Genomic DNA, 9,803 nt, shown 5'->3' with positions numbered 1-9,803 from the left:
CAACTTATTTGAGGAAAAATCAGATAAAAGAATTTTTAAAAATGAAGAAACCCTAAGAATTATGTGGGACTCTATCAAGAGGAATAACCTACGAGTTATTGGAGTACCAGAATTGGGGGGATAACAGAAAATACAGAGAGAATTGTTGAAGATTTGTTGGCAGAAAATAAATTCCTGTAGTTGTTTCCGAATTCTAGAGGTGTAGGATGGGTGAGCAGGGGCAAGCAGAAGGAGGAAAATGACTTAATTGTTTAGGAAAACACCTGTTTGGTTATGCAAGGTGTGAGCTTGTCACCCCACCCACAATCTAGTGTAGTCTGGAAGGAGAACTGAATTCATATGCATAATGAGATGGCAGGTTTCTGGGGATTTTCCCCAGGCATCAAGGGAGACTGGTTTCCCATTACCCAGAATCAAGTAAAGGTGGACAGAGTAGGATCCAAAAAAATGGCAAAGGCGAGGGTTTAAGGAGAAAGATAACCCATGAGAAATCCCTCATGGCACACAGAGGTTAGGATCTTCAGAGTAGCAGTACCACCCTTGGGCCCTGTGGTTTACACCTTTGCTATTCAAAGCATGGTTTACACACCAGCAGCAGCATATGGGGAGCTTGTTAAGAAATGCAGACTCCTATGCCTCACCCCAGCCTTCCTGATCGAGAATCTGTATTTTAAAAGATCTGCTGGTGATTTCTATGCATACTCCATTTTGATAAGAGATGTTCTGGAGTATTGGTTTGCAACCTTGGCTGCACATTGGAATTTCCTGGTAAATTTTAAAAATATGGATGTCCCACCTCCAGAAATTCTGATTTAATTGATATGGGTACGGACTGCGTTTTGGGGTCTCTAAAAGCTAAATATGTAGCAAAGCCTGAGAACTGCTGCCTTAGACGGCTGCGCTCTGGCCTTTCTCTGGCTTCGCCACTCTGCATGGGGAGCAGTCATGGGGTGGTGCTATGTTGGTAAAGTGGCTTTCCAGGAAAAAACAAAACAAAACACTGACTTGTAGTGTTTGCCAATTTCCATTGTGTAAATATTCCCACTATAGCTGATTTCAAGCTACCAATGTGATGTCACTGAAAGTGGAGTTAGGAAGAGATGTGGAGTTAGGAGGAGCCTTTACTAGCCAGCACACCACTGCTTGGGGCCAATGGGATGTGTCCACACTGAGCCTCTCCCCCTCTTTCTGGACCATCCTGTAGGTACAGGCAGTCACAGTTTACAAATGAGATCCATTCCTAACTGTATCTTTAAGTCGAGGAATTTGTAGCTAAGTTAGAACAGGTGCATACGGTTCTTATTTAGCCTAATTTTAGTGCAAGAAAGGAGACCTGGTAGTACAGTGGTTAAGAGCTCGTATACTAAACAAAAGATTAGCAGTTCTAATCCATCAGCCACTCCTGGAAACCTTATGTAGCAGTTCTACTCTGTCCTATGGGGTTGCTATGGGTCAGAATCAACTCAACGGCAACTGGTTTGGTTTTTTTGGTTTTTAGTGCAAAAAAAGGCTCAAAGACTTTTCAATGATTTAAAAGCTGAACCTGCAGCAAATGAAGGTGATTTTGATGAAGAATTTGTTGTGAGTAGGGGATTGGTTCAGCAGTTTCAAAGTAAGGGCACATTTACATAACATTAAAGGGCAAGTAAGAGTTGTCCATCAATCAGACATTCGTAACCTGGGGACTGCCTGTATATAGGACACGGGTATTCCCTGAGCCTACTTCCAGGGCCTGTGCTGGCCTATTTTCAAAAGGGGTGGTACAGAGTTTAGACATGTGGGCTGGACTGTTCAAACACATACACATGAGGCCCCTAGTGTGCAGGATGGAGCTGGTGATAGGAAGAGAATGGAAGAAATGGCTAGGGCTGGGGCCTCCATTTGTATTCTTGCCCCATCCCTGTAAAGAGAGGAGTGGGCCTCCAGGAGAGTGATGATCCATTTTGAATTTTCAGCTCTTCCCTGAGCTCTGCTATGCTATGGAGAAGTCCCGGGGTGGTGCAAATGGTTAAGCGCTCAGCTACTAACCAAAAGGTTGGTGGTTCAAATCCACCCAAAGGCACCTTGAAAGAAAGGTTTGGTGATCTGCTTCCAAAAGGTCAAAACCATTAAAAACCCTGTGGACACAGTTCTACTCTACAACACATAGGGTTGCCATGAGTAGGAATCGATTCCATGGCAACTGGTTTGGTTTTGATTTGCTATGCTATGGTAGCCTTCTGTTATCACCAACATTCCCAATCAATCTCTTAGAACAGGTTTACACACCCTGCCCTTGAGTTTGGTATGCTTAGGGGATAAAGGAGGAGGGACAGTGCTCTTGCAGTGGGTGAGTGAAGGGAGAGAGGACAGCAGATGCTGAGGCACGAGGACTTGAAAGGTTAAGAATGTAAGTGGGAGCAACTAGGAAAATATAACTCACCCTCTACCTCCCAGGAATTCTTGGAAATGTTGAGGAGGTTGCTGGACTTTCCACAGGATGTGGGAGATGAACTTGAGTCAGTTTATTTGTTTGCTAAAGGAAAGATGATTCCAAAGTGCTGGTGGACTTAGGGTGAAGAACCCAGATCCTGGAGTTAGACCACATGGTTTAAAATCCCAGTTCTATCACTCACTAGCTCTGTGGCTTTGGGAAAGTTGCTTAAGTTTCAGTTTCCTACTTTGTATCTCCCTCATAAACTGGGGGAATGTATCAAAGGAGCCAGTGTGCACTTGGAAGGACAGAGAGTTGGCCGGATCTGGGGCAAGAAAGAGTCAAGGAGGACAAACGGCCTGGGGCAGTCACCACTGGAAGGCCTGAAGCAAGGGAGCTAATGAGGAAGTGGGACAGAACAGGAAGCCCCCCTGTGAGAAGAATGTTGTGGGTAGATGCCACACTGAAGTAAGGGCACCCAGAACCCATGAAGGGAATTGATGAATGAAAAGGAACCCAAGACAAACACCACCTCCTTTCCAGGTATTGCTAGCACCAGCCTTCTACCTCTCTCCCCAATTCCAGGTAATATTTCCTTTAAAAAAATAATTAAAGTATGATGGCTTGAGCCCCACCAGTTGACAGAAATTAAGGCCCTTAGAACGGCCTGAGAGCTCCCAGAGTGCTGTCTTTTGGGTTGTCAGGGTTTCAGGGCTCCAGCTTCCTTTCAGCCTCTGATGCTGGTCAGGAGCAGGCTCTGCATTGCTACACCCACTCTGGCCTTGGAATGCTGGGTCCTCTTTGCTTGTCTGTCTCAAACTGAGAACTAGCCCATCTTCAAAGAGTCTCAGCCTACTACTTCCTCAAGTGGACTAGTTTACCTCCCCACCTTAGGTAATCCTCTATCTAAGATCTTGGACCCACTCATCCATGAGACCCCAGGAGAGGAGAAGGTGTTTTCCTGTTCTGGTCCAATCCAGTTCCCCAAGAAGGAGAAAAACAAGTCAGCTTACCCTCCCAAGAGAGCAAAGATGAGCCATCAGACAGGGATGTGCTTGTCATTCACTGTCACTAGGTTCAGATAAGAGCAAAGTGAGACTTATAGCCCAGTGGGAAAAGGATTATTTTCAAAGAAGACAGATAAGCCTAACATGCGGCTGAGGTCCTGCCTTCACTAGCATGAGGATCAAAACCGAAACCAAACCTGTTGCTGTCAAGTCAATTCTGACTCATAGTGACCCATAGGACAGAGCAGAACTGCTCTATAGGCTGTCCAAGGCTGTAATCTTTACTGGAGCAGACTGCCACATCTTTCTCCTGCAGAGCAGTTGGTGGGTTTGAACTATCAGCCTTTTGGTTAGCAGCCGAATGCTTAACCACAGAGCAACCAGCTTTCCTCTATATCCAGACCCTGTCTTGAGGAGAAGGAGGGAGAAATGCCAAAAGACCAAATAATTACCACAGAGAGACTGTCTGAACGGAAAGTGACTCAATTGACTGTTACTGGCAAGCATCAGGTCTTTTCCCCACAGTTTAGTGGGGGCTCATGAGGAAAGGTAAACGTCCGACTTATGGACAACTTGTATTTTTGTTGCTGTTAGGTACTGCTGAGTCGGTTCCAACTCATCGCAACCCCACGTACAACAAAATGAAACGCTGCCTGGACCTGTGCCATCCTCACAATCGTTGCCATGCTTGAGCTCATCGTTGGCAGCCACTGTGTCAATTCATCTTCTTGATGATCTTCCTCTTTTTCACTGACCCTCTACTTTACCAAGCATGATGTCCTTCTCCAGGGACAGGTCCCTCCTCATAACATGTCCACAGTATGTGAGATGAAGTCTCGCCATCCTCACATCTAAGGAGCATTCTGGCTGTACTTCTTCCAAGACAGATTTGTTTGTTCTTGTGGCAGTCCATGGTATATTCAATATTCTTCGCCAACACCATAATTCAAAGGTGTCAGTTCTTCTTTGGTCTCCCTTATTCACTGTCCAGCTTTCACATGCAAATGAGGTGATTGAAAATACTGTGGCTTGGATCAGATGCACCTCAGTCCTCAAAGTGACATCTTTGATTTTTAACGCTTTAAAGAGATCTTTTGCAGCAGATTTGCCCAAAGTAGTCTGTTGTTTAATTTCTTGGCTACTGCTTCCATGGGCATTGATCGTGGATCCAAGTAAAATGAAATCTGTAAGGTTTTCACTGGCCAGTTTTTTTAGAAGTAAATCGCCAGGTCCTACTTCCTAGTCTGTCTTAGTTTGGAAGCTCTGCTGAAACCTGTCCACCATGGGTGACCCTGCTGGTATTTGAAATACCAGTGGCATACTTTCCAGCATCACAGCAGCACAGAAGCCACCAAAGTATGACAAACTGACAGACAAGTGGTGGGGACAACTCCTATTTGCCCTTTAATGTTATGTAAATTTGCCCTCACTTTGAAACAATTGAATCAACCCCTTCTGCAAGAGATTCTTCATCACAATCACCTTCACTTACTGCATGTGCAGCTTTTAAATCATTGAAAAGGCTTTGAGGCTTTTCTTGCACTAAAACCAAAACCAAACCCAAACCCACTGCTGTCGAGTCGATTCCAACTCTTGCACTAAAGTAAGGCTAAATAAGAACTCTATGCACCTGTTCAGACTTTTCAGCTTACCTATGCATTCCTAAAGATACGCTTAGGAATGAATCTTGTTCGTAACCCAGGGACTGCCTGTAGTTACAGAAAAAAGTGTTTATTTTTTGCACAATCTAAAAGTGAAATCAATCTCTCTCTTTCACACACACATACACACACACACACACTCACAGTGGAAATGTCAGGTCCTATAATAGGCCTGGGAGCCCTAGTGGCACAGTGGTTAAGAGCTCAGCTGCTAACCAACAGGTTGACAGTTCAAGTCCACCAGCTACTCCTTGGAAACCCGATGGGGCAATTCTACTGTGTCCTATAGAGTTGCTATCAGTCAGAATCGACTCAACAGCCATGGGTTATAATAGACCTGAGAGAGGTTTTTTTTATTTTTTTGAGTTAAAAGTTGTTAAAAGTTAGTCCTATTCTAATCCCACACTAGTTTTTCACTTCTCAAATTATCCATTTTTCTCTTTGTTTGAGCATCTCATCTAGCTCCTAACTTGCTCCAGAGTCATAAATACCTTAGGCTTACAATGTCTTCCCATCATCCAAGCTCCTGAAATCCCACTTCATCCATGAAACCTTTCCTAGCTAATAGGGAAAAAACATACACAGACACACACATAGTAAAACTTCCGGGCCTCACTTGTTTTTAAATACAATTCCAAGAATATCTTTCTTATAGATTATTATGTTATACAAAATGTTATGGATATTATTATTGTTGTTAGGTATCATTGAGTTGATCTGTGACTCATGGCAACCCCATGTGACAAAGTAGAATTGCCCCATAGAGTTTTCTAGGCTGTAATATTTACAGAAGCAGATAGCCAGGTCTTTCTCCTGCAGAGATGCTAGGTGGATTCTAATTGCCGACCATTCAGTTAGCAGCTGAGCACTTCACCGTTGTGCCACCAGGGCTCCTTTTCTCATAGATAGCATAGGCATATCTGTTTACTTTTAACTCTATATGTATTCTGCCAACCAGGCAAAGCTGAGAGGGAAGGTCTTTTAAATGAAAAGAATACGTAATTTTTTAGACAATAGGCAAGTGGTAACTTTGGTGAAGTGTAAGACAGTACACAATACTGGGGAAGCCAGTACAATTTGTACAAGGCAAGGTCATTGGAAGCTCCGTAGATACACCCAAACTCCCTGAGGGACCAAATTACTGGGCCAAGGGCTGAAGGGACCATGGTCTCAGGGAACATCTAGCTCAATTGGCATGACATAGTTTATAAAGAAAACGTTCTACATTTTACATTCTACTTTGGTGAATAGCGTCTGGGGTCTTAAAAGTTTGTAAGCACGCATCTGAGATACTCCACTGGTCTCACCCTGTCAGGAACAAGGGAGAACGAAGAAAACTAAAGACACAAGGTAAAGATTAGTCCAAAGGACTAATGGAACACAACTACCACAGCCTCTACCAGACTGAGTCCAGTAAAACTAGATGGTGCCTGGCGACCACCACTGACTGCTCTGACAGGGATCGCAATAGCGGGTCTTGGACAGAGCTGGAGAAAAATGTAGAACAAAATTCTAACTCACAAAAAAGACCAGACTTACTGGCCTGACAGGACTGGAAGAACCCTGAGAGTATGGCCCCGGACACCCTTTTAGCTCAGTAATAAAGTCACTCCTGATGTTCACCCTTTAGCCAAAGATTAGATGGCCTATAAAACAAAACGAGACCAAAGGGGCATACCTGCCCAGGGGCAATGACTAGAAAGCAGGAGGGGACAGGAAAGCTGTTAATAGGGAACCCAAGGTTGAGAAGGGAGAGTGTTGACACGTCATGGGGTTGTTAACCAATGTCATAAAACAATATGTGTACTAACTGTTTAATGAGAAGCTAGTTTGTTCTGTAAAACTTCATCTAAAGTACAATTTAAAAAAAAAAAAAAAAGAATACATAATTCTTTTCTCCTGCCAGGAAAGTGTGAGCATTAAGGCAGGAAGCTTAGACAGAGTGAGGACAACTCTGCTTATACTGGTGCTTTCTTGTGGTCTGAGAGGTGAAGGGCTCCATCTGTCCCCAGAACAGACTGCAGAGCAGAGCAGGCAAAGGCCCTCAAGAGTTCTGTGGTTCCACCTTTAGTTTCTCCTCTGCTGGATCCTCAAGTGCACTTGGATTATCTGACTTGGAGCAAATTCTCTGACATACAATATACCTATATTCCATTGTTAGCATAAAAGATGTCTTATTCTACTAACAGACACAGGGTTTTTGAGGTGTTGGAAATATTCTGGAATTAGATCATGATTATGGTGACACAACATTGTGAATATACTAAAAACCACTGCATTGTACACTTTAAAAATGGCTAAGATGGTGAATTTTACATTATATAAATTTTACCTCAATTTTAAAAAGTAATTGCTACATGTGAATATTTTATTATGTACTATTTTCTTTCAATTATGTACTATTTTGTTTTCATTTCAACATCTATCCTAAAATACAACACTGTCAGTGATAGGATAATATCCATATGCCTACAGGGAAGACCAGTTAATACAACTATTATTCAAATTTACACACCAACCACTAGGGCCAAAGATGAAGAAATTGAAGATTTTTACCAACTTCTTCAGTCTGAAATTGATCATACATGCAATCAAGATGCACTGATAATTACTGGCAATTGGAATGTAAAAGTTGGAAACAAATAAGTATTGGTAGTTGGAAAACATGGCCTTGGTGATAGAAACAATGCTGGAGATTGGATGAGAGAATTTTGTAAGACCAGTGACTTCCTCACTGCAAATACCTTTTTTCAACAACATAAACTGTACCTCACCAGATGGAATACACAGGAATCAAATTGACTACATCTGTGTAAAGAGATGATGGAAAAGCTCAGTGTCATGTGTCAGAACAAAGCCAGGGGCCGACTGTGGAACCGACCAGCAATTGCTTATATGCAAGCTCAAGCTGAAGCTGAAGAAAATTAGAACAAGTCCATGAGAGCAAAGTACGACATTAGTATATCCCACCTGAATTTAGAGAATCTCAAGAATAGATTTAGAGTTAGAGTTAGAAAACCAAAAGGGAAGAATACACTCAGCATTTCTCAAGCTGAAAGAACTGAAGAAAAAATTTAAGCCTCGAGTTGCAATACTGAAGGATTCTACGGGGAGAATATTAAATGTCACAGGAAGCATCAAAAGAAGATGGAAGGAATACACAGAGTCCCTGTACCAAAATAATTGGTCAAACGTTCAGCCATCTCAGGAGGTAGCATATAATCAAGAACTGATGGTACTGAAGGAAGAGGTCCAAGCTGCACTGAAGGCAGTGGCGAGAAATAAGTCTCCAGGAATTGACGGAATACCAACAGAGATGTTTTAACAAACAGATGTAACATCGGATGTGCTCACTCGTCTACGCCAAGAAATTTGGAAGACAGCTACCTGGTCAACCAGCTGGCAGAGATCCATATTTGTACCCATTCCAAAGAAAGGAGATCCAACTGAATGTGGAAATTATCAAACAATACCATTAATATCATACACAAGTAAAATTTTGCTGAAGATCATTCAAAAGTGGTTGCAGCAGTACATTGATAGGGAACTGCCAGAAATTCAAGCTGGATTCAGAAAAGGATGTGGAACAAGGATCCCATTGCTGATGTCAGATGGATCCTGGCTAAAAATCAGAGAATACCAGAAAGATGTTTACCTGTGTTTTTCTTGACTATGCAAAGGCATTACACTGTGTGGATTATAACACATTATGGATAACGTTGGGAGGAATGGGAATTCCAGGGCACTTAATTGTGCCCATGAGGAAACTGTACTTAGACCAAGAGGCAGTTGTTCGAATAGAACAAGGGCATACTGTGTGGTTTAAAGTCAGGAAGTTGTGCGTCAGGGTTGTATGCTTTCACCATACTTATTCAACCTGAATGCTGAGCAAATAATCTGAGAAGCTCAGCTATATGAAGAAGGAGACATCCGGATTGGAGGAAGACTCATTAATAACCTGCAATATACAGATGATACAACCTTGCTTGCTGAAAGTGAAGAGGACTTGAAGCACTTACTGATGAAGATCAAAGACCACAGCCTTCTTTATGGATTGTACCTCAACATAAAGAAAACAAAAATCCTCACAACTGGACCAATAAACAACATCATGATAAACGGAGAAAAGATTGAAGTTGTCAAGGATTTCATTTTGCTTGGCTCCACAATCAAAGCCTATGGAAGAAGCAGTCAAGAAATCAGATGATGCATTGCATTGGACAAATCTGTGTCAAGAGATCTCTCTAAAGTGTTAAAAAGCTAAGACGTCACTTTGAGGACTAAGGTACACCTGACCCAAGTGATGGTGTTTTCAATCAACTCATACGCATGTGAAAGCTGGACAAGAATAAGGAAGACAGAAGAAGAATTGATGCCTTTGAATTATGGTGTTGGTGAAGAATATTGAACATACCATGGACTGCCAAAAGAATGAACAGATCTGTCTTGGAAGAAGTACACCCAGAATGCTCCTTCGAAGCAAGGATGGTGAGACTTTGTCTCACATACATTGGACATGTTATCAGGAGGGACCAGTCCCTGGAGAAGAACATCATGCTTGATAAAGTAGAGGGTCAGTGAAAAAGAGGAAGACCCTCGATGAGATGGATTGACACAGTGGCTGCAACAACAGGCTCAAACATAGCAAGGATTGTGAGGATGGCGCAGGACTGGGCAGTGTTTGTTCTGTTGTGCACAGGGTTGCTATGAGTCGGAATCAAC

This window comes from Trichechus manatus, unplaced genomic scaffold (assembly GCF_000243295.1).
Source record: "Trichechus manatus latirostris isolate Lorelei unplaced genomic scaffold, TriManLat1.0 scaffold00017, whole genome shotgun sequence".
Taxonomy (NCBI): domain Eukaryota; kingdom Metazoa; phylum Chordata; class Mammalia; order Sirenia; family Trichechidae; genus Trichechus; species Trichechus manatus.
Note: the sequence above shows the minus strand (reverse complement) of the source record.